The sequence below is a fragment of the Pinus tabuliformis genome, chromosome 1_2 (assembly GCF_031772625.1).
Source record: "Pinus tabuliformis cultivar Carrire ecotype Pingquan chromosome 1_2, CPIR1, whole genome shotgun sequence".
Classification (NCBI taxonomy): Eukaryota; Viridiplantae; Streptophyta; class Pinopsida; order Pinales; family Pinaceae; genus Pinus; species Pinus tabuliformis.
The window spans coordinates 728,068,002-728,095,397 of NC_142298.1; the positions used below are offsets into that span (position 1 = coordinate 728,068,002).

The following is a 27,396-nucleotide window of genomic DNA, read 5'->3' on the forward strand; positions in this document are numbered from 1 at the left end:
TCGAATTCTTTTAGAAATTAAGGGAAGAGATTTTCATCCCTTCTAGATAATTTGGCATCTCTCCAATTTGAGATAATTTCTGAACTGACTTCCATGTGACTTTCATGTCGGGGTGGGGGTGAGGGGAAATATTAGAGAAACCATAATATGCTTTCTCGAATATTTCCCTTATGCTTTCTCTAATATTTCCCAGGCAAGGAATCTCATAAATAAAATGAAAACATACCATGCCCCATAACAATAGATCACTCTTAAAAGTTGTGGTACAGCTCTAAGGTTCAAGGTGTAAGGGCATGATTGACAAATAACATCTTGAACCTGTGGGCTATACATTGGCTATTTGTCTGAAGCAAACAATGTTTTAAAACTCCGACTCTGATTCGGAAATGGCCGAGGGTTGGCTCCGACTCCGCCTCCAACTCGGAATCAACTCGGCCGGTTTGATTTCAATGACTCCGTCGTTGTAAAAAATACATTAAATATTTATTTTTTTATAAAAAAACATAATTTTAAAGATTTTCATTCATGTTTCCAAACACAAAGCTTTAGAATATAGAGAGAAGATAACATCTGATCAAAGTAGGTTCATGAATATATCCATCGTATCAAAATGGCACCCAGTGCACTGTCCAATACATATATCAATGATGATACAGAGATCAAAACAAAAACACATAACCAAGGAGGCTAGAAATGGCCTCTATAAATGATGAACAAGTTAAAATTTGCTTCAATGAGATTACAAAGTGAAAAAGTGCTCTAATGAAGATATAAACTTGTAACCAATATATCAAATATCACTTGTTAACCAAGACTACAAGATCCAATTACCAAAGAACTTTAATTTTATTCAATGAGACGATTATGGCAACGATAGCAACATCTCCTTATCACTTATGTATGCTTATTAGAATTTCTCTTTCAATTTCTATATTTGTAAATTAGAACAAGAGAGGTCTACAAAATTGCAAGAGCACAACTACAAAGCAATAAGATGAGATTGTCAACAGCAAGACAAGTACAACAAAAAGATTCAACTATGCAATGCAATTTGCAAGAGAGAAATTCTTATGCAGACGAGATGCAACTAGAGTCTAACCATGCACAATGAGAGAGAAGAAAGGTTAGTAACCAAACAAGGCTATCCTTGACAAGAAAAGAGAGTAACCAATAGCAATGATAATATGTTAGGAGTCTGCTGCCCAAATGCTAATGAATTTGTCAAATATGCATTAGACATTAGACATGAATTTGTCAACAAAGATAAGATTGCTGTAGCTTACTGTCAATGTATGACAATCCACTTAAGATAAGATCAATGACAAATGCAAGTGAGGAAGAACCAATCCACAACAATCACGTCAGATGCCAAGAGCACTTAAAGTTATGCTAGACCTTAGAAATATTACTGCAAACTCAAATCAGACCTCTGAACAATGCAATCAGTCAACTTTAGCAATGATATCAGTCCTCAAAATCAAGATTGGTCACCAAAGATGTATGAGACAAGAGCCGAAAATACTTAAGATTATTCTTGTGATTAGTTTGTAGTGTTTAAGTGGTTTTAGGCTTATTTGTTAGGTCTGCTCTTGATGATTAGGGTCTGCAAATGATTTGTTTCAGATCTGATATTTCATGACAGTCATGCTGCAAATACCTCATAGCTTAGCTAGAGCAGGCCGCTTTTCAGCCATGGTGACCGAGCCAGCTGAGTTAGCTCGGGCTCATCCAAGCCGGCCAGGTTGTTACCGACCCGGCCAAGTCGATCACCGGCTCGGCCGGCTCGATAACAACCTGGCCAGCCGAACTGTTTCGGCCACCGAGCCAACCCGACCAGGCACTGACTCGGTCTGGCTCAGCTGTTTCATAAAACACGGGAAGCAAATGAGTTCCTTAATGTTCACATTGTCGAGAATAACAAGAAAAGAAGCTTGCAAATGCTACCTATCTAATAATATATTCAATGAAACATATCTTAAAATAGCACAAGAACTCTCACATAAAACAGTACCACTATTGTACATCTATGATGTGAAGAAATTCACATCATCTATGAAAGTCACAAGTTCGAGTTTGGGTTCAACAATGATTAAGTTCAGTTCGAATTCCAAATTGTTAGATGAGGTTTTCCATAGGGTTCAATATATATATATATATATATATATATATTCAATGAGGCTTGCCATTTAGGTGTGTGTGTGTGTGTGTATATATATATATTCAATGAGTCTTGCCATTTAGGTGTGTATATATATATTCAATGAGTCTTGCCATTCAGGTGTGTATATATATAGACAAACGTAATGGCAAACATATCTATATATATATATATATATATATATATATATATATATATATATATATATATATATATAAGTCACCGGATTCGTCCTAAACCCCCTGCGAATCCCGAATCCGGCGAATCCGACACGATTCGGTCCGGATTCGTGTCCAAATCACAGGACACGTCGTGTCCGAGGGCGTGTCGCGATTTTCAGGGGCGTGTCGCGATTTTAGGACACGTGTCCGGTTTCCAGGACTCGCTAAGCTCAGTGCGGGAAAGAAAAGGGCGTGTTTGCTCATTAATATTTTCATTTGGCAAGTGATTTGTGCTGTTGCAGCAAGGAGTAGAGCATTTTGGCAACGTCATGATCAAGTCTAGGCCCTAGTATTGATATGCTATTCATGGTAATGTTAAATTCTTAAAGTAAAAGTGACATTCTCCTTAATCTTCATTTTCATCCTTTTACTTAAATTTTTAACATTACCATGAAATGACTCAGGATGTTTGAGAGTGGTTCCGGCCTCATTGGATTTCATATGGAGAAAGTAGAATTTTATATTTCATTCAAAATCCAGCAGACTTATCAGTTTTTCAGGATTTTAGGATTGGGGGATTGCAATGTTTCCATTGAATTTTGTCATGTATTAGGGTATGGAACCCGTATTTAATCAAGAGCACCAAACCAAGAGCTTCTGAATATGTCGCTCCCACTCCCGTTTTCGCTCCCGCTCCCGTTTTCGCTCCTGCTCCCAATTAACACTGTTCCTAATGATATGGGTCTGGACACCACTGTTGAGTTGGCATTGGCCAACATGGATCTCAATGATCCAGTGCTAGAGCCTGTTAGATTTGATGACTTAGAGGGGTCAACCTCCATACCAACAGATGTAGAGGCGACTATGGATACAGGGGAGGAGGAGGATGCAGAGGAGAGCAGGGGGGACCATGATGATGGGGACAGTGATGCTGATTCTGATGTTGATTGATGCCTTGAGGCTTGTATACCTGTAGTTGTTTTATATTTTCTATTTCTATTTGCCATTGGCATTGCACCAACACTACCTATGTAACACATTTTGATTTGATGACTTAATGAGAAAACTACAATTGTCAGTGTGTTTATCTTACTATCTTGTAGTTGTAAGTTGTCTTTCAGTTATGAATTATGAATCATGATTTAAATTTTTAATAGATTTATCATTTATGTGACCAGTACCACTGACATTTATTTGAATCTTGTATGTACTCTGCATGCTAATAGCTATAGATGAAGATCTATGTTTGAAATCAATAAATTTGTATCATTAATTAAAATTTGTGTAAGAAATATGATAATATCTAATTTTTAATATATATATATATTTTAATAAAATAATATATAACATGTCCTGCTCTGGGGGGTCAGCGTGTCCAAATCCGACACCACGAATCTCGAATCCTACGTGTCCCGGATCCCCGTGTCAGGTGACTTATATATATATATATATATATATATATATATATATATATATATACCTAATGGAAAACCTCATTAAATATATATAGTAAGAAATCAACATCAATAAACATAAAAAACAGTGTTCCATGCGGAAGCGTCCCCCAAGGTGGGGGGCACACTTCCTCGCTCCCCCACGCTTCCGAGACAGGGAAACTCTTGGGAAAACTTTTCCCCACCTCCCCTTTTTTTTTAAACTTGGGGAAACTCTAGGGGGGCGTTTTTTTGGTGACAAAATGCGTCTCTCTTGTGGGAGGACAAGGGGACGCAGGGGGGATGCAAGAGGGATGCGTACCCCCAAATGTTTTCGCTAATAACAATTAAAAAAAACAATTTTTGTATTTCACTGCTTTCTATGTTTACTTTTAGTTCAGTGTTCTATGGCTGTTTTAGAGTTCAACATAATGTCATTGTCATATGATGAATTTAATTTTTGATGCGCATTGAGTAATTTTAATTGTCAAATGATGAATTTAATTTAGATGTAGCTTGCATAATATTAATGTGCATTGCCAAATGATGAATTTAGATGGAACATTGCATAATGTCAATAGATAGATTCAATTTAGTAATTTATTTTTAAGTTTACATTGATGATTGCAGAAATGTCAAATGATAATCTTGATTCATAATAGTCTAATACAAAATGATGATCATATTTAGATGTACAATTCATGTTTATAAGATTTACTATCTCCTAATTTAGTTATGACATATTGTTGGGAATTTATTTTTTTTATTTTTATATATTAATTTTTTAATAGTTTTATAATTTTTATGACTCTGACGTCCCCCCGTTTCCTTAAAATTTCCCTAAATTTTGGGGTTGCTTATATAATTCCCCCTTGTGTGTATCCCTGCTCCCGCGTTTCCCCATCCCGAAAACTCGGTGGAACATTGATAAAAAATTCTATGATGGACATGGAAACTGCAAGGATAGATTACAAGCTTGAGCTGAGACATGAGGTAACAAGTTGGAGCTGCAGAATCAATCAATAGCCATGAGGTTCAATGAACCTCAATGGATCTCAAAAAAAATTTGAGGTTCGCCAAATTTCAATCCTCAAGGTTGAAATTCAGCAAATATTGTGACATAGTGTTCACTTGTATTCACTCTTGCAACGAGATGTTACCTAAAGAAGAGTGCACACTAGCCCCTCTCTCTCTCTCTCTCATTCTCATTGCTAGGGTTTCTTGGTCTTCATGGAGCATCATGGATGTCTAGGGTGAGGATTTATCCATTGGAGATTGGAGATTAGGGTTTTGTGATAAAACTCGGGGGTGGAATTGTGAATTGGAAGAGGAGAGGACATCTTGCCTTGGAGGATATATTGGAGTTGTTCTTGCATATTGGATCTTCTTGGTTGCTAGGATTTTGTGATTTTCCCTACCAAGGGTTTGGAGAGCTAGGAGGCTTTGTACTAGCCTTGCATGAACAATATGATATGTACATGTACTTCAACTTCGGCGTATTAATGAAGTTTCCAGCTGTCCAAAACTTGTGCAATCTCTAGATTTGATTTTCATCTATATATGTTCTTTATGCATTGTTATTTACAGTCATATATGTCTTGTTGATTTCAGATAAGTAAAGGGGACAAATGTTAAGTAATTTGATATCTAAGTGAAGCATATTAGGGGCTGCTTTTTCTGCTGTTATTACTGTTGTAAATGAATACTTTCAGATCAGGTTATTGACTGATAAGTTGCCATAAAAGGACTGAAACTTATCACTTAGTTTGGTATTTTTTTCTTCTTTAGTGGTTGGGAAGTTAGGGCTGTTTGGAAATAAAACATTCTACTCATTCCACTGTTGTTTTGTACCTTGTTTACAACAGCCCTAGAACTAAAAATTCACAGGGATAAGATCGAAGAAACCTTCTAGGTTCCAGGTGAAATTTTTGTTTTGCATTGAAATTTGAATTTCAATAAATTTCCACACAACTGAACTGAATTGAAAATCCCAAAAATACCAGCTAACATTGCATGAATCAGTTAACATAGAAAAGATTCTCCTCAACTAGCGTGCCTTATCCTGCCTAGAATAGTCTAGATGCTGCATTGATAAGGTAGAACTAGACCGCTCTCAAGAGAAGACCACTAGTTCAAAGTAAACTGGATAATTATCCAGAAAAAGTTAAGTAATATTATTTTGAATTTTCCCAAAATATCCCCAGAGAACTACTCCTCACACGCATAAGATGGAATTTTTTCTAAAGATATATTAGGCGAGAGATATTACTAACTTTAGTAACCATTTATCCAAACCAACACACATCTCAATTTTCATGCTCATCAGATTATAATTATGGAAACGATGTTTTCCACACACTTTGACATATGGCACTATCTCTTCAACCAATCATCACCCTATAAGCACTATGTCATTGCCTAAAATACGCATGGAAAAATCATTGTGACCCTCCTAAAAAGGTGGAAGCTCAGAATGCCAAAATGACACCTGTGGCAACATTTACTATAAATAGCATGTCTAAAAATAGATACCGTGAAAAATAACACATTTCGCATGTCATCCAAAATAGGCTTAATACACCACAACTCTTCAATGTGCTCCTCCAAGGGATTTTCCTCTTTCACTATACAAAGCAAAAAACTACCACTTGGTCGGGGTTACAAGTCTACTAAAGCAAGACCTTCAATGAGCAGCTTGTATGTTCAATAATGCTTGGAAGCTATGAAAGACCTATTTATGATATGCATTGCAAGTTCCATTCTCCTAGTTTCATAATTTTCTTCATCAAAATCACTAGATTTTTAACTCTTCACTTGGTTACTGGAGACTTTCAATTACAAGAAAAGGTATCATCATTCCAATTTGTCAATTTTCTTATTTATAATTTTACACGGAAAAGATTGCAAACCCTTATTTAGGATTTTACTAAACAAAATATGACCATATTGTGGATAATTTTGTGTTGGGGTCCTCGAAACCTAATTTTAATCTTATTAAAGCTTTAGGTACCTATTGTTCCCCGCAATAATATTTTTTAATTTTAATAAATAGTTCCTAGAAAACATAACTCCAATGCTGCCCACTTGGATTTTAAATACATTTTAAAGCAATTTTTCAAGAATTTTTATCTTTAAACCTTAATGCTTCTGTGTGGATTGCTTGCAAATTCAAAAGCAACTTGTTCAATCTGTCGGGTATATGAAATCCTAAGATCTATTCTATGTAATTTCTCAGTGAAAACTCAGGAAGAGAAATACAGACTAGTGTTGTAACATTGACAAAAACTTGTCGAGGGGGTCGAAGGGTTGTACCTTAGGAGATCAACATCAGCAAAAAAATCAACAAAAATTGGTAAACCACAGGAAGCATTAAAAATACAAAATAAATTCATGTTTTCAAATTATTTTAATTATAAACCAACATCAAACAATCATATTGCCACACACATATGAAAATACATTGATATATACATAATACATATAGTATGCCAACCTAACATCAAACATTAACTATTGATATTACGACACTTAAACCCTATATTGATAGTTATCCAGCCAAGACTCAAAACTGAATACATAATACTCCCATGATGCCCACTTGGATTTTAAATACATTTTTAAACAATTTTATTAAGTATTTTAATCTTTAAACCTTAATGTTCAATGTGTGGATTGCTTGCAAATTCAAAACCGACTTGTTCAACCAGTTGGAAATATGATATCCTAAGATATATTCTATGTAATTTCTCAGCAACAACTCAGGAAAATAAATACAGAGCAGTGCTGCAACATCAACAAAAACTCATCGAGGGGTTATACCTTCGGAGACCAACATTGGCACAAAAATCGGTAACCCACAGCAAGCATTAAAAATACAAAATATTGTCATGTTTTCCAAATTATTTTAAAAATAAATCATCAAATAATCAATTTTTCCATGAGAAATATCTTAATTTTCCATATGAGGAATATGCATGTTTTGGTCCTCAAGGGATTGCTCAAACTCAACAACAAGGCTCTAAGTTGTTGATGTTTGTAGCTTGGGCAAGTACTTTTGCACAGGCCTAAGCATTTAAGCATGCGCAAGTCGCCTAATACACCTTTAACCTTTGCAATTACTTTAGAGATTAAAGCAATTTCTTTTATAAAAGAAAAGTGAGTTAATCTAATGAAATGCAAAGGTTATTTGCAAATTTGCATTAGTGAATTAGATGAATCTCAACCGTTGATCTCTAGTGAGGTAAGCTGTAATCTCAACCATCAATCACTTTGGAGATTAAGGTTATGGATTCGGTCAACAACTCAAGCTTATAAAATAAATACTAGGCTAAGAGAAAAGACATACTGAGTGAGAGCAAGACATTGAGAGAAGGACATCTCAGTGATTGGGTGGAGAAGGACTTCCATTCAAGTGTGCTTGGTACAAGGAAGGTGCAAGGGAAACAAGGGAGATCTAGACCAGCCATCCAGGATTTGATCAGCTAGATCAAATCCAAGTTCTTGTTGTATGTATTTTCGTCAATGGGCCATAATCCTAGGAAAGAAGCCTTTGTAAGTTCCGAGTTATTAATGAAGAACAGGTTTGAAGGGCAGAAATCTTTGTGCATGTGATTGTGTGATTGGTGTATTTAATTTGCTTCCGTTGGTTATTTTGTTTATGTTAAAACTCTAGCTATGTTATTATTCAATAGAGCTGTATGAACTGCTAGGAAGCAATTAAACACGTGCTAGGGTTAGAAATTTTACAAAAGCCATTACAACAAAGCTTATCATGTGACTTGCGGGAATTGAACATGGGTGGGTAGGATAAGAATCATTCCTCCCAACCATGCAAGATAAACCCAATTGACAGACATCACATAATCATAAAGCCACATAAATATGAAAATAAAACATCAATATATATGTATAGTATGCCAAACTATGCATCAAACATTAATGGTTGATGATAGTACGACACTAGATCCCTAATATCGATAATTGTCTAGCCAAGACTGAAAAATGAATACATAATACAAATTTTTATCAAATAGATAAAAGGTGTATCTTAACAGCATAAGCCATCTACTATGATTAATTTAGCAGATAACTATCAATTCCATCTATGACTCATCTAATACTAGAAGGTGTTGTGGCCAAAGTTGGACACTAGGGATTTGAGTATCTCATTGTATAGAAGGTGATGCTAAGGCTAGCACATCAACCTCCCTATTCTCAATCTCCTCCTCCTTCACTAATAGTTATAATTCATCCTCCTCTAACCCCTACACCTATACTCTAACTACTTAAGTGCCTCCACAATAACAAGCCTCTCGGTCTCCATCCACTCAGACATGGAGTCAATGTTTTCCAAGGAAATGGCATCCACCTCATGGGATCTCTCTACTTCACCCACAATCAATATATGTACTAGGATTAACCCATATCATTAACATGTTTATACTCTAACCTATACAGGGCTCATAACAAATTTAATGAATCTTGAGGGTCACCATAAATTCAATTAACGTTGACGGTCATAAGAAATGCTAGAAGATTATAAGTATAAAAAATTTAATTGCTAATGATTTGTAAACTGTCGTGAATATTCCATTGGACAATTTGTCGCAACATGTCTATGAAAATAAACCAAAATCTATTAAGGGTTAATTCCTTTTAGAGTCCAAATTTGTTAATTGTCTTGTTCTTTATGCAGGCAAGAGATAATATGTGGAAAATAGAGAATAGGTAAACACAATCACTCGCAAACAACAATAAACACGAAGATATGCTTTAGGAAACCCTTTCAAATGAAAACCAAACTAGAAGGTGAGGGTATTCTGCGCTCTTTTGTCTAGAATAGAAATGATGCAAATACAAAGGAGAAAGCATTCTCTCTGGAATTGCCTAAGACCTATGTCTAGTGGGCTACCACATAACACAAAAAAATGTTATCAGAACCAGATGGTCTGACTAGTTGGAGAGAAAAGTTGGTCTGGACCAGTGAAACAGACCATTTTTAGTCGGTTCAGCACTGAACCGGTTGGTTATGTCTTGTACAATGCTATTAAGGACCCTTTGAACGCAATTTTTTATTTTTCTAAGTGATGATTTATGACTAGGGAAGCCTAGTATTTGACCATATTGCCCTACTTATGCCTATTATTCAAGCCTATGGCCCTACTATTGCTCTGCAATTCATGGTCATATTAAATTCTTAAAGTAAAAGTGACATTTGTTGAATTATTGAGCAACTACGGAGAAATTTCCCTAGAAATCACTTTATGTAGTTAACCCCTTTCACCTTTGAAGCGAATTATTTCTCAAGAGAAAAATTTATTTCAAAAATATTTTATAAATCAATTAGACATGTGCAAAATAAAATCACTTAAGTTATCTAATTCGAATGGATCACTCTAGGAGCTTCCAAAACACTTAATTCAAGGAAGGGATTTTGCCTCAAAGATTTCTATATATTCAATAGAAGCCTTCATTTGCAACACATAGCTCTCGCATTGATGATCAAGCCCTCGCATCAGTAATTCATCTCTCTTATTATCTGTCGCAGATCTATTCCAGATTTGCAGATCTCTTATCGTCATTGGCAGATCTCTTATTATCAATAGCATATCTATTGTAGATTTGCAGATCTCTTATCATCATTGGTAGATCTCTTATTATCAATAGCAGATCTCTTATTATCAGTAGCAGATCTATTGCAGATTTGCAGATATCTTATCATCATTGGCAGATCTATTGTTTGGAAGATCTATTATCTGACAGATCTATTGTTTGGAAGATCTATTATCTGGCAGATCTATCGTTTGGCAGATCTATTGACAGGTCTCAAAACTCTCGTTCAGCTCTCGCACCAGTGATTTCTACTATTGTTATTTGATGTTGTTAATGCTCTTGCTCCAGAGAAGTATTAGTGCAATTGGTATTGCTCTCACACCATAAGTATTTAGCTCTTGTATTGATCTCGCTCCAGAGATATTCTATTCTTGATATTGCTTTCACACCAGAGTTTGATTGTTGGTATATTGCCCTCGCTTCAGCAGCATTTTGATCTTGCATTTGGAGAATATTGCTCTCAGTATTTAGCTCTCGTACTTGTGCACTTTGTTCACGCACTTGTGTCTATTTCTCTTGTTTTGGAAGCCTTTGGAGGCTTGTGGTGGTATTTTGAAGTTGTCATATTAAAAAGTGTTGTTACTATTGTTATTTGTAAAAGGGTTTTGTACTCTGATCATGTATCTTTGCTGAATATTTGAAGATGATCTAATAGAAGAGCATTTTAAAAAGGGCTTTCCCCCATAGTGGGGTTTTTCCCTTGTCTTGGACCAAATCCTATGTCTTGTTGTTCATTGACTGTCTTCTATGGTTTATGATCTCAAAAATTAAATTTTAAATCTGCAAAATTTAACATGGTCTTAGAGTTGTGGTGAAGATAAGCTCAAGAATAGTAAGCTTAAGGCAATTATCTGTTGAAAGACCTTATTTTCTACTCAAAATATAATAGTAAATCAGTTCAGATGGCTACATCCTTCTTCAAGGAAAACGATAAATTGACAGGGACCTCAAATTATGTTGCTTGGAAACTCATACTAGACACCAACTTGGATGGCGAAGATGTTATAGAGTATGTCCAAGGAGGTGTACCCCAACCTCCTAAAAATGCCTCTGTTGCCACCAAAGAAAGATACACGAAAGGTGAGATCAAAGCCCACAAAATTATCATTGTTTCTTTGAAAGACCATCTTCTTACCTGTATCTCCAAACTGAAGACATCTAAGCAAATGTATGACAAGATTGTTGGCATGTTTGAAGTCCAAAATTTGAATCACATCCTTGACTTGAAGAAACACCTCGAAGATAACAAATTGAATAAGGGAGAATATATTCAGCATTATTTTATAAGGATTACTGAACTCAAGGACCAAATTTTGTCCGTTGGAGAGCCCCTCTCTGATAGGGAGTTTGTACACACAGCCCTTGATGGACTTCCTGTAGCTTGGGAAGTATTCATTACGATTATCAGCAATAACAATGTTCTGCCAACTTTTGATGAATTGATCGGAAGATGCAAGCAAGAAGAATCAAGGATAATTTCAAGGGGCAGAATTCAGAGACATGAAGAAGGAGAACCACCTGCCTTGGCTACACAAGCAAAGAAGAAAGGAAAGAGAAACTCTTCTAAGCCAAAGTCCAAACACAAGTTTTTCGAGAAGAGCATGAGGAATGTTAAATGCTTTAACTGTCACAAGTATGGGCACTATGCTTGAGATTGTCCAAAAAGAAGATCCTCTTATAATCAAAGGAATAACAGCAAGTTGCAACTACAATAATCAATCTCTTGGTCGAAAAGGGAGGAATTATGGAGGAAGAAGATATGAAGGAAGAAGCAATGCTCGCAGTGATCGTGATCAAGAGCCTTGTCCTCAAAAGAGATACAGAAATACAAGGTATGAAAATAATGTCGTTGGTTCTCAATTTGTGTACTTTCTAATTTCAGCTTTGTCTAGTGCTTCTCCTCCAAATTAGTTAGATAGTTGGTTAGTGGATAGTATCATAGTGGTACCTCTAGGAACTTGTCTGGTTATAAAGAAATCCTCTCTAATTTGGTTGAGAGGGAGCATGGTTTAAACACTATCCTTGGAGATAACACTACATACCCTGTAAAAGGGTTTGGCTTAGTTTCTTTTCATTTGGATCTTGGAGAAACTATTCACCTTCAAGATGTTTTATATGTACCTGGTCTAAAGAAAAATCTTGTATCTATATCTGCTCTAGAAGATAAAGGAATGAAGGTGGCTTTTATAAAAGGAAAGGTGTTAACATGGCCAGAGAAACAAACATGAAAAATGCTTTTACTCTTGGATCGAGAGTCGAAGGGCTTTACAAGGTCAATGGGAGACCTATTAAAGCTATGGCCTAAGAATGAAATTTCAATCAAATCGAGTTATGGCACCACAGATTTTCTCATCTTCATTATAAGGCACTGCCCAAAGTAAAGAAGATGGTTTATGGAATGCTAGAAATCCAATCAAAACATGATGGTGTTTGCCCTGGTTGTGAAAGTGGAAAGAAAACGAGAGGGCCTTTTCCCTCTAGCAGTACCAAATCTCATGACATCCTACAGCTAATTCATTCAGATTTGTGTGGACCTATGCCAGTGACATCCATAGGTGGATATTTGTATTATATCACCTTTGTGGATGATTTCTCTAGAAAAACGTGGATATACTTTCTAAAGCACAAAGATGAAGCCTTTGATATGTTTAAAATTTTAAAGCAATGATTGAAAACCAAACTGGAAAGAAAATCTAAGTCTTTAGATCAGATAACGGAGGAGAATTCATTTCAAGTGAATTCATTGACTTTTGCAAAGAAGTCGATATCAAGAAAGAGACCATTGTACCATACAATCCTGAACAAAATGGTGTCGCAGGAAGAAAGAATAGAACTATCATGGAGGCTTCTTATGCCATGCTACATGATCAGAATGTGCCAAAGTCCCTATGGGGAGAAGTTGCCAATACTATTGTATATGTACAGAACAGGACTCCTCATCGAGCATTATATGACAAGACTCCTGAAGAAGTATTCATAGACAAGAAACCTGATGTCAGTGATTTAAGGATCTTTGATTGTCCTATTTATTTTCATGTATCAAAAGACAAGAGGAACAAGCTTGTGGCTTCAGGTAAGAAAGGTATGTTTGTGGGCTATTGTGAAGATTCTAAAGCATTTAGAATTTATATACCTGGTCAAAGAACAACAGACTTCAACAAAGATGTAAGATTTCATGAAGATGCAACTCTTGAAAAGGTAAGAATTAGTCCTCATTCTATCTCTTCTAAAGAAACAAATGATGATGTGGATCCCTCTATCCATGAACTTGATCATGAGGACCTAGATGAACCTGTTGAGCCTATGGATCCATTAGATCCTCCTCCATATAGGAAAAGGCCTCTATGGCTTCGTGATACTCTACAGGATGTTGAAAAACATACTGCTCCTAAGTTGGATTTATGCATAAAATCAAAAACAGGCCATCTTATTTTCTCCCCTAAGCAACTCAAAGCACAAGAGCGCTCCACATGTTATTGAAGGAGGGCATGACCTCATTATGAATCACCCCAAGCCTCACCCAACCCCTATGGAATCTGCCATCATGAGATAGAACACTCCTCTACGTCTATGGATGGGAGTTCAGGTGATCGCCCATGTGTTTCCTGTACGAAAGGTTCAATCCATGGCTTCGACGTCAACCCACCACCCTCGCAGCACCAAAGGACAACAACTACAATGATTGTAGATCGCTAAAGGGGGTCATGCACAATCATTTTGTAGCAAGGCAATTTTGGTTCAACAACTATCTCCTATTTGTTCAAGGTTCATTGTTCGTCGGGCCTCAGAATTCGAAGAAGGCATTGCTCACCCCTCGACCTCCATATTTCTTCCAATGATAAGGTTCCCTATCTCTCTTGTGCCCAGTATCAGAATTCGTTTGCTCTATTGCAAGAGGTAGTCTGTTTCCCAGGGTTGCAATAGTGAATAGGATGGTGTCTAAGAGAGGACAAGATAGACCCTCTAGTAAGCAGATTAATTATAAGGAATCATCTGACATAACAAAACTCACTTCCCTTCATTTCAAGATAGAGATATTTTCAGCCCGGTTGGATGCAATTTTCGAGATTTTGAGAGCACAGAGGAGCCAGATTCATGGTTTGGGTCAAGATAAGATATTCTTAGGATTAATTCCCAATTGGCATCAATTCAAGCTACTTGGCAAGGAGGACAAGGAACCTAGTTCCTAGCCCCTCTATAACTAAACACAAAAAATGGCACCTAACGTTCCAAACTTGAATCAAGTAGCACCAGTGGAAGATATCATAGTTTTAGATGACTAGTTTTATCTTTAGCTTTCAATTTTCAGAATGATAGCCAAATGTTGTAAAATTCTTGGAATCTACTATAGATACTATACTATAGAATCTTATGGATGTATATAAGAGGAACCTTGTACAAAAGAGCAGATAGCTTCATATTCTTTCTAAACAATTTAGATAGGAACAACTCTTCCAATTTTGAATGTAATTGGTTGTGCCCATAGCATGGATTTTACAAATACAAATTATTATAGTTAATGTTAAAAAAAAATATTAATACACTATTGGAAATACTGAGGGGCAGTGAATCAGTATTTCTTTTCAATTGTTAAATTATACCAATTAATATCATTAACCAATACACAAAATGTATAACAAAAGAATAATTTTATTAGTAAGAATGACGAGGACTCCTATCCTCTTTTACAACAATCCAAGTTCCAATTTGTACAATAACACCTATAATTCCTTCAAGGCTCCAACCCTAGATGAAGACTCCAATCTTCAATTTCAAACCAGGCTCCAACCTGTACTACACCAAGCTCCAACTTGGTCTACTTGAGGACTCCAATCCTCTCCAACAATTCAGGCTCTGACCTAGTTTTCCACAAGGCTCCAACCTTGTGTGAGGACTCCAATCCTCTAGGGCTCCAACCCTCTTAATCTGCTTCAATTCTTCAAGGTGGCTTCAATGTTTTCTTCAAGACTTCCAAAAGTTTCTCCAACAAGTCTTGAAGGATTTCTTCAACAATGCTACTACTCCAACAACACCTTACAAACTGCTCCAAGACGCACTTCAACAAATTCTTTCAAGACACTTCATTACATGGTCAACTCCAGCCAGTCTTCAAGGTTCATGAAAAGTGTCTCCAAGGCTCTTCATGTTTGCTCCAGGTTTACTCCAACACAGGTTTAAATCTGCCTTAATAAGCATTTAATAAGGTTGCTTCAATAGGCCTAGTTTTGTCCAAGAGAAAGCCCAAACTCTGCTCTCAACTGTTAAGTTCAAATCTTCTTTAATTAACCTAGATGTCTGCTACTCAATACTCCATATGTCTGCTTTTAACAATGTCAAAGTCATGTTCCCAACAAGGTCAAGTCTTTGTTGCTTCACAAGGCCAGGGTCTATCCTCACATGGTCAAGTCCTGCAACTCTTACAAAGTCAAATCTATTGTTTCCACAGGGCCAAGACGAGATTGTGATAGTGCCCTATTATAGGCTCTAGGTTTGTTCACAAGAAAGTCGAACTCTGCAAAAAAAAACTAAGATCCAAATCTACGTTGCATGAAACACCAAAACGTCTGGAAGTTTCCAAAATGGGTATGGCTAGAAACCCGACCCCCCAAAAATGAAAACGTCGGGCAAAGCATCATATATATGTGTGTGTGTGTGTGTACATTTTTTTATAAATAAGTGAATAATGCATCTTGCAAGAAAAAAAAAAGAATGAGACACATAAATGACACTTTAGAAGGAAAACCCAGTCTATGTTAACTATCATATATGATTAAATGATTCAAAATCCAAATTATCATTTATAAATAAGGTTGTACATCCAAGATTCGAAAATCAGCCTTTATACATGAGGCTTTACATCCAAAATCAGCCTTTATGCATGGCTATATGTGCTGAAAATGAAACATAACATACGTTGATGACAAGTAAAATTACATATATTATAATCCTAATCCTTATTTTCATTAACAAAAATAGAACAAGTTGCTTTTTTAGCAGAACTAGAGAGTGGATTGATTAGAGATAAATTAGTTTGTGGAGTGATTAGACATAAAATTTAGTGTTATATTAAATCTATTTTGGCCATAGAAAGGCCCCACAACCTTCTCGGTTGTTTGAGTGATCCCACAAAAGCAAAAAAGTCATGGAAATGGGGCAAAATTGGTCAAAACCAGGGAAGAATTAGGCCAAAACGCCATAGAAACATTTCAACAGCGTTTAGGTGGCGTTTCCAAATTAGGAAACGCCACCTAGATGTTTCAACTGCATTTCGGTGTTTCGTCAAGTTTTGGGTACGGGGATGCCACCTTGGGGGATCCAAATCATAAATTTAACCAAAACCTAATCCAAACAAAGGTGTTGAGGTCTAGTCTTGTGCAATCTTGAACTAGCCCGAAACACTGTGTTATGAGAGGGCCGAAGTTGTGCTTAGTTCCCAAGTTTGAGGTAGGCTGAATACGCTGCTCATAAATCACTGTTCCAAGGGCCGAAAGTCGAAGTTTACTATAGGTTTGAATTTCGTTCCTCAAGGCCGAGCTACAGGATCTGTCTGGAGGGTGAAATGTTACAGTTCAAAGGTCTTACCACAGGATTGATTTTCGCTAGCCATAGAGAGGCCGAAATGTCTTCCAAAATATACCACAATGGTCTGATCTTCAATAGAAAAATATTCCTTTACTTTGGGCCCGAAAATACACTCTTACTATCACCAAATTCTTAAACTAATCCCTTGCTTTTTTCAATCGAATTGGTTCCTCAGATATGCAAATTCCTTGTCACAAAATGGGGAAGAAGAATTTATATTTACAATTGTGTGACCCTATTGTGAAGGGTCACATCTCTAGGGGCTGTTTAGGTAGGCCGACATGTAGGCCACAAAAAAATCATTAAATACTTAAATAAACCTTGCTTGAGCCATCTTGTAATTTGGGCATTTTAGTAATTAATTAATTAAAACTTGGTTTTAATTAATTAATATATCAATAAGGAATGCATCACGGAGATAAGGCACAATAAAGCACAATCCATATTCAAAACCTTTTATTCTAGCCATCCCTACACCTTAGCAAGCTCAAATTCCTAGACAAATTCATGTTGAACTCCTTGCTTTTGCTTTTGATCATTAACTCTTTGCCATTAATGACAACATCTCAACAAGCTCCCACTTTATCATTGATGGAAACATCCTAAGTAAAACATTTGCAACAATGGATGTCACTCCAAACATATAAGCAACTCCCCCTCAACTAATGACTTGTTCTACTCTGCCTCTTTTTCTCCCCCTTTGTCATCAATGACCAGGAATACCTCTCCCTGTCATCATGCTCTTCTTTATCTTCATGCTCCTCTTGTCATAGTGCTACTCCTTTCAATATGTTTCTCCTGTCATCTTGCTCCCCTTGTCTTTTTAAGAATGGCAGACAATTAGTCCATTATTTATGTGATGAACTGTGTTAGAGAGTATCATAGGCTTGAAACAACTCAATCCTCTGTTTTTTGGCCCAAATCCATCATCAGTCCTTATTGATATGCAATTTGGCATTTCATTCATTTCTAAGACACTTTTTTCAAGATTCCACATGTAATGGTTGTTGCTTATACTGGGTGTTTGATACACTTCCCTTAGTTGTTGAAACATCCTTTTGTTGCACTTCTTTTTCAGACTTTGACAGAAGTAAAATATAAATACACATCCCAATTAGGGATGATTAGGTCAACAACCCAATTAGGTGTTTCCATCTCCCATGTGGAGTGATATGTCCTAGGTCATCCCATCAATCCATAGGCGTGTGTGATAATGGTGGTCACAAAGAAGGAAAGACTTCAAGGCAAATGCCATAGCCATGAGACCAACTAATGGGGGTCCAACATCATGAGCATATAAATATAAGGAGAGAACCATCGCGGTGGCATGAGATACCCCTTTCCTTGGCCTTTTTTTCCACCCCTCTGGTGGCCTTTTTACTTTAATGATTTGTCTTTATTTGGTGCATAGCTTAGAAGCCCAAGTTTGCTTTTATATTTTTCCAATAACCCCTTAAGATGTAGCAATTTCTCGCTCGTCAGGGTTGGCTTTAAGTGAAGCATTAAATGCCTGGGAATTGGGTGATGACTAATGAAGGGGGTAGAGCTCATGTTAGGATTTTGCCCCACGCACTAAATATTGTCCCAGCCATCTTTTGCATTTTACATTTTCTTTCATTGTGGCTTTATATGCTTTGAACTTTCTTTTAGTTGCATCAACCTTCGAGGCCATGCTTTCAGGCCCTCACTCCAGGATGTGGTTATAGGATGCCAATCCCAATGATCAATGACTACCAACCCAAAGAATGGAGATGAATAACTGGGAGACATGCAAAGTGGAACAAGACCCTAAGTATGGATTATCGGCTTAAAGGCTTCGAGTCCTGTTCCACCTTGCTATGCTTTCCAGAGGTAATAGGGAAGGGGAAAGGATCGATGTCTTCAACATGCTCTTCCCTATGTTGCTCTTGATACAAGATAAATGGTTTTCCATCGGTCATGAGTATGGTGACATAAGATAGAACCATCTATAAATTCCCACCAATAGAGGCTAACTATTTTCTTGATAAAAACATGCCCCAAACATCAGGAACATCAATGACTATTACATCCATTAACAGAACTATGTCTTCATCAACAACCAAAGCAACCTTAACATCTTTAATTAAAACCATGAACAAGAATGGACTTTGAGTCAAAACCACACACATTTATGTAGGGCCTAGCTCCAATTGGTTCATAACTCTTAAATGCATGACATTAACAAAGGCTCTAGAGTCAAGCATACAATTGTGCAACATCAAGTTATTAACTATTGAGACAACAAGAAAAGTGCATGTCCTCCATTCTTCCAATCATAATATATGTTTTGTAATATCATCGAAGGTACCTCGGGCTCCCTTTCTAGGTTGAGGATTTTCCTAACTTGACCTTTTTAAGGTTCAAGCTTCGCAAGCTCCAACTGTGGGACAAGCACATTCACTTTAGTTAGGACACCCTCGAAAAATACATCTAATGACACCCCATTATTGCTATTAGAGGGAGCAGTCTTGGGAAGAGGTGCTCTAACCACCTTTCTTTGGGGAACAACACTACTACTTGTTTCAAGGTGGCTTGGCTCATTATTCTTCCTAGTATAATGCAACCCTTTGAACCTATTCCCGACTTCAACAACATTAACAGGCTCATCACATTCTTTATCTAGTTGTTCAATTAGTACTTCAAGTTGTTATTGAGGAAGGGATGAAATATCATTAAGCAAAGTAGTGAAAGGAAGTCATTGATCAAGTCCAAATGCTTTGGGCTATCCTCTTCTTCAATCTGATTTAAGAGCACTCTTCTTCACTATTGTAATCATTACACTTTTGACAGCAAGGAAAACCCTCTTGATTAATCATGTGGGTATGAGCCAAGGGGTTACGCACAACTTGCTAAGAGATGTTCTTGCCACTACTAAGATTCCTTTTAGGGGGGCTATCATTATTGAATTGAGGCTTAGGAGGATAGCTGTACCAGGACCCTATTTATTTATCTAAGATTGTGAGTTTGTTCATCATAGCCATTTGCCCCTACATCAATTCACTAGTAATCTTGTCCAACTTCTGGGCAAAGGCTTACAAAGTGGGGTCAACTTCAGTAGAAGGTTTAGGTTTGACCTCCACCTTGGCTCGAGGATATGAAAGTAAGTCAATTGTAGATGTTTCCAAATTGCGCTCAATGATAGCAAAGGCCTTGGCTTGGTCAAGGCTTTGAGGATACTTGTCCTTCAATGCATAAGATGTGTCTCAGTAAAGCATCAACATATAATGCAAGGATGATTTGCTCAACAAGCTTGTACAACTCGAGTAATTCTTTAAGTAACTTGTCAAACATTTGAGTGAAATCTTGACACTCTCATTGTCAATCATTTTGGCTTCGTGGAACTTGGCTAAGAATTGCATGCCTTCCTTGATAGTGGCCAATCTTTTGTTAAACACTTCATAAAGTTAGTCCCAATTTTTAGGTACCCCCATAGGAAAATCTACTCATCCATGTGCTCCTCAACCATGATCGCATTAGTCCAATTCAACTTGGGCAGCCATTCCTTATAATGAACCAAGATCAACTCTTGATTTTAGCAGACCAAACAGCAAAGATAGTACCATTAAGGAGGAAGAGTCGCTTGGGGTGTTGCCCAAGGATCTCACTGGTGGTATTATATGAGAGCTAAGTTGCAGGAAACGTGGGCAGGGGGTCCGTTTCCCCAGGGGAAACGAAACGAAACTCGTTTCCCCGTACCGTACGGCCTGGAAACGCGTTTCCGGCCGTACGGCCACGTTTCCCGAAACCGAAACTTGGCCATACGGCCGGAAACGCGTTTCCAGGCCATATGTGCCACGTTTCCCCCAAAAAAACACTTGTTTTTTAATTTATTTTTTTTTTAAATATTTTTAATATATATATATATATATATTATTATATATATTCGCGTTTCCCCGTTTCCAAAATTTGGGGAGGTCGCGTTTCGTTTCGCTTCCCCGTTTCGTTTCGCTTTCGCGTTTCCCCGTTTCGTGCAACTTAGTATGAGAGAGACCCTCATATGCAAATGATTGAGGTGGGGGGCAACCTATCTCAAGGACGGGAAGAAAGGAAGCTTGTGGACTTGATTACACAGGTTTCATTGAGCAACATGAGATAGAATGAAGGTAGGGAAGAAGGAGGTGGATCTTCTCCCAATCCAAAGCAGTATCAAGAGGTTTCATCTGAATACCTTCACCAACAGTGTGACGACATGGGAGGCCCGAGTGCTTCTTTTGAGGATGTTGGTGTAGAGGAGGACGATAGAGACCCTAAGGATATTGTGGACTATTGCAGATATGCAATGGAGATATATGACTTTCAGTTGATAGAGAAGCGGCTTGAGACATTGGGATGCTCGAGATCAGAGATCGATGGAGTACAGAGATATTTGAAGCCACGACATCAGTCGGATACTTTGGTAACTCGGAGCCAGAGAGGTGTCCTTCGAGCTCTCTTGTTGCAGTAGACCCTTGGAGTTGGGTGAGTGTGGTGCCTCGTCAGATGAGAAACATTGCACCCCCAAAGAGGAGGGACCTTGGCAAGAAAGGTCTCATGTATGTATGGAGGTATGATGCTTAATCGTAGGAGCATTGTACGTGGACATGTCTGGTAGGAAGACATCATCATCTACAGTTTGGTGAATTTATCATGATGGACAAGTTAGATCAGACCTATGTAAGAGACTTGGGGGAAGGGTTCTCTTGCATGAGGATTGTACATTCTCATTAATCAAGTGCGACAATTGGATTAGCTATCAATTAGTCTAAGAGATGGGGGAGCTTCCTGTGTAGACATGTATGGGGGAGTCTACTTCTACAACCATGTATATATGACAAAATTTGGGAGATCAACCACATCATGCCTACTTTCTAATATGAGAGATAGGTCAACTTACTACATATGAGTATACAAATAAATTTTAGAACTACCGAGGTATGTACCTTATATCAAGGACGAAAAAAGTAAAAATTCAAAGATACCTCAATGGGTTGCCTTAGTCATTCAGAGACTGGATCGAGTTCGATGCGGATGAACCCAAAACATTGGAAGATACTATTTGAAAAACCAGTTACAGCTACGGACAATCCAAACACAAGACTGAGAACCGAATCGATTAGAAGAAGAAAGATTTGGGCAACTTCAAAGAGAAAGGATCAAAACCCTTCAGGCATAAACAAATGGAAAAACGGGGAAAACTCACCACTCATATTCAAAGGTAAATTCCAACAAACACTACACACTAACAAAGAGCATCCCTCCAAACCAGCAAGAGAAGTTGAAGCGTACAAGAAACTTCAATGTTGGAACTGTGGAGGAAACGACATACGAAGGGAGTGCCCAAAACCATAGAACCAGAGAGGCTGATTCTAGGGCAGTGCAGCAGCTTCTAGAGGCAAAGTCGAATTGTTGAGAGGGATTAACGTTTTTAGTTCAAGAGGTCGGGAAGGAGTCCCAGAGTGTCAGAGAAGTGCCTTTCCAGTTAACAGAAAGCAGAACGACTTCATTAGAGACCAGTCTGAGGCTAAACGTCTAGCAGGCTATCTAGAGTAGCACAAAGGCTAACGCAGAGGGTTAGAGGGCTGAATTTCTTAAGGCAAGTCGTGTCGGGAATTTGCTTGTGCAGTGAGGAAAATTCCTCACTAGATTTTTCCTAGTATTTTTCTCTGTAGGATTGCCATATTTCGGCATCCAGTTGTACTCTGAATTTCTCATTGCTGCATAATAATAAAACCCTCAGTTGTTGCACTAGTTTTCCCAAGTTGGGTTTTTCCAAGGACTTTTGTCCAAAAATAACCATGTTATTTTTATGTGTGCGATAGCATTTCTCAGCTTCCAATGTTTTATTTTCTTCCGCAATATTTTATTTGTGAAGGTTGCAGTGTGATTTATTCAGTATTTGTCGTAGCAAACAACAAATAAATTGTTAAATAAAATTAACAATTAGGAGAATAATTTCCAATTGCTGCAATAGGGTTCCAGCTTGGAATTTTTACATGAGGCAACCTAGGGGGCATGGAGACCAGACGAAAGCATTGCACCCTTTTTTGTTTGATATGTAATGGATATAAAAGAGTTGTTTTATAAAGCTCAAATTTGTTTGTTGTCTTTTCCAGTTTTGTAAGAACATCGGGGACAGTGTTCCTTTAAGGGGGTGAAGTTTGTAACACCCCTGCATTAGTTATGATCCTTATAAATATTTCTGTGTAATTGAGCATCTCAATGCAACAAATGATAGTTGGCAGAAACTTCGTTTTAATATAATAAAAATTATTACTGGTGAAATCCATTCTTATTTTGATTGTGGTGCCAAGTTGTGTGAATACCCTTTTTAATTATTGTCAAAGTTAAAATAGGCATATACTCATGCTTGAAACAAATTAACGGTGGATTAGTGTTTTAATTAAAAATGATTAATTAAATTTAATATTATAATTAATTATTAATTTATAATTTATAATTTTAATTTTCATGGTTTAATATTCAATTGATTATTAAAGACCCAAGGAGAAGGTACAGCATTGTTGCTTCACTGAGCGACATCTCTTACTCAAGTACCGCAGTTGTCTGCACAAATACATCCAAGATGAGATGGAGTTCCTAGACATCTCCTCACTTGGCACTGCCTACCAATACGCTGTCAAGATCAAGCAAAAATTTAAACAAAAGACGTGAGACTTTGGATTTGCGAATCTGAAGTACAGGAAAGGCGTACCCAAACAACAGAACAAGGGACAAAGCCAAGGCGGGGTGACCCAGGACAACCCATCGAGGCCACAGGCAAAGAACAACACCACGAAGACAAAGAAGGATACAGGAAAGTGGTCTGAGTTCCATAAGAGTTTCACCCACAACACAAGTGAGTGTCAAGCCAAGCAGTCACTGGTGAGCGAGCTAAAGGCTTCAGAATTAAATGCATGTTCTGACTCTAAGTCAAAACCCAACAAGGGGAATGACAAAGGGAAGCAAATTATTGATGTGGAGCCTAGTGCCATTGTTGCCACCACCAAGATCCAGAAGATTGAGCGCGAAGATCCAAAGGAAGGGGAGCGTCTCTTCCACTCACAGATGTGGGTGAAGGGTTCGTCGCTGCAATTCATTATCGACAGCAGGAGCCAAAAGAACCTCATTTCAGCAGAGATCGTGAAGCAGTTGGGCCTATCGACCACACTGCACCCGCAATCGTACACTATCAGGTGGCTTCACCAAGGACAAGATCTTTGCGTCAGCTAGTAGTGTCACCTTCCCTACCGCATCAAGCCCTTCACGGATGAAGTTTGTGATGTATTATTAGGCCAATCATACTTGTGGAAGTTGTTGAAGAATGGAGGGAAATGGTGTTTATTAATATTCTTCACACTTGATAACAATTTGTGATGCACTTTGACAATATATCTTCTTCTTATTATTAGTGTGTGTGTTTCATCAAACTCCTACCAAAACAAAATAACAAGAACACAAAGTTTGGCTCTCTGCCAGGGACAAAACCTTTCCACTCTTGAGAGGAAAACCCTTGGTAAGTTTTCTCTTATTGAAGCTTCTTATTTGAACAACTGCCAAACCCTAGACCCTTGACTAGGATATCCTCCAAGCATAAGTCAAATCCTTCCTCTTTCTGCACTATAACTTTCGGCACATGGACCTCTTTCTTCCGGCACTTTGCTCCTCAGCACTTTGTCCTTCTTTTGTTGCTTGTCTAAGTTAGACTCTCTTCTTCTTAAGAGAAACCCTAGAAAATTAGGGCTTCTTTACTTCACTTTAGAGAGAACCTTCTTTGCTTTCCTTAGGAGACCTTGTAGACCTAGTTACACATCAGAATGAGGCTTCTAAATGTATTGCCTTCAACTGCTGTCAAATCCGCAAAAAGTACACTACTGAAATCTTCGCACATGTGGGTAGAAACCCTAAAACAATCCCCTTATCCTCATTGTCTTTTCCTTCCTTTGCTGCCTTAGAAGGCTCCTTTTTATCAACTTCTGCTTCTTCTATTCTCGGCTAGTTTTTGGTTCCTTTTCTATGTTGAAAGAGAGATATGATTGATGTTCAAATGAGGAGTGGATAGCCTCTATAAATAGAGGTTTGTCCCACCTTTTTAGGCCGACTTGACTATTTCATCATAATTCATCTTTTCTTCATTATTTGGCTGCTTGGAGACTTGGTTGAAGCTAGGAGAGGATTTGACTTGATTTGGAGGTGTTCCCATGACCTTGTACATTGACATACATGATGTAACATGCCCTCAAAGGGTCTCATCATAATTACATTTTGACTTTGACGCTCTAGAAGCACTTTAAAATGTGCTTGACCTATTTTCAATGAGCAAGAAACTCATTGACAAATAATATAAAAATAATTTCGCTTTTCTTGACTAAATACAAATATCAAAATTACATTTATGAAGACCTAGCCTAGTTACATTTTCTTCAACACTCCCTCTTAACTAGGGAGGTATTCATAAACCATTACAAGGTGTTTGGAAATTTTCAATCTTGAAGGATTCACATAAGAGAAACCGGATTTGCAATCCATCTGTTATAGCATCATATCCATCAACATTGTCATAGTGCAAGGCCTTGACTAACAGCTCCATCTCATCATGTGCTACAACGCTGGCGAGACCAATGATTTATAGACACCATCATTGTCTCTCAAGGTACATACCCACCCGGGTGTTCATTGAGTATGACCTTCTAGGACTATTCTTATCTTGGGTTCCCAGCCCTCAAAGAATATCGGTCCTCTTGCTACTCTTGTCTTGGATGCCCTACACATCCTCAAAAAGTATCGAATGCCAGATGATTACCCAATCCTCTCATTCTCTCTTCCTAATTGAAGACAAGAATGTAGTGTCTATCTTGTGTCTAAGTTTCCATTCATGGCCTTCATCTAGACGTATGGTTGTTAGTCCTGGTCTAGTGCATGACCCCATGAAATGGAAAACACAATTGGCACTCCTTTGTAATTAGGGGTGATTCAAAACTCCCTCTTGATCAGGGACCTGTCAAAGCTCCCTCTTAACTGGGGACTATTTCCTTCATCAGCAACTTCTTCTTCGGGTGTCCTTCAGTTGCTTGATCTTCTTCCTTTATTTGATGTCATGAAGTCTTCATTCGGACTTCTTCTAGGTAGGGCACCATCCATCGATCACTTTCCTCCTTGGTTTGTCATGTCATGCTTCCTTCGTGGAAAGTGGCTTTCTTGTCATTCATCAAGTTTTCTTGTCATCTTGGCTACTCTTTTGTCATCTTGTCCATGCTTTGGAATATTCTTCTCATGGATGCTTCGTTGTACTTGCTTGTTTACATGCTTTGACCTAGTAGCCCATCATGACTTCATCCTGATATTGCTTCAACATTGCTTTTTCTTTTGTTGGATGGCTTCTTCATCACGACATCTTTGTAGAGTAGAATCAATTATCTGCACCTTTTATATCTCCAAGGCCTTCATAGGTGTCAAGGGTCCTTTCTTCCTTTATCAGAGTTGTCTTGCCTTCTTTCGGGAGATATCTTCAAAGTATCTTGTCAAATAGTGATTCTCGATGATCATGGTGTTCTTCAACATGATTGATCTCTTTCTTTATTTGCTTCTTGTCAGATAGATAGGTCAACCATCTAATGCTTCTTGTGAGAGCATTTCTTCATTGCTTGCTTCCTGGACTTGTCAGCATTTCTTCTTGCTTCTCAGTCAGCAATCTTATGCTCCTTATGGTATTAGCATATTCTTTTGTCGACCTTCATTGCATTGCAGTACATGCCTTCGAACATGTTCTTGGTAAAAGAGATTCTTTCATACTTGATCATGTTATAGAACTATTACCATGACTCAATAATATACAAATGATAACATGACTAAATTTTGATGCATACGTACCTCATCTTGATTCTGCTTTGATCATCCTTTGGTGTGGCCCTTCTTGCATCATCTTAGCTTGCCTGCATATCATCCCTTTTCTTGAATCCCATGAATGGGATTCCCAATGAGACATCTGCTTTGGTCCAGGAACCTTCTTTTGAAGATTTCATCATAAGATCTTAAGACCATTTCCTTGCAAATGTTTCTTTTCTTTTGATGATGGAGGTCTTCTAAGATTCTTAATCATGATCAATTTTTCTTTCATAGTGGATGAGGTCCTATACTAGGTATGTTTCTTCTAAATGAATATCTTGAGCTATATCTGTCATGCTCCTATATTTTAGAAGATATTTCAACCCGTGCATTTTTTATCTTATCATAAATGCTACATCTTCATGAGTATCTAGAAATCTATGTACTCCATGTTTCTAGATTCTAGGAGGATGGTTCTAGGCATGCAATATTATTCTATTCCTACCAGTGTTGCGGGGGAGCCCCCCCCTCGATCCCGCTCCCAATCCACACTCCGGGCGGGCGCGACTCAGGAGTGGGTCGAGAGTGCGCTCCCAAAATCGCTCCCGAAAAGGGAGCAATTTCGGGA

The 27,396-nt window shown here is 37.7% G+C and overlaps 1 protein-coding gene across 1 annotated transcript in view; it reads right to left on the minus strand.

Annotated features, from left to right (window-relative positions):
• Nucleotides 1–27,396, minus strand: part of LOC149207821 (mitochondrial pyruvate carrier 4) — a 125,812-nt gene that overhangs the window by 777 nt on the left and 97,639 nt on the right. The gene's annotated exons all lie outside the window — the stretch shown is intronic.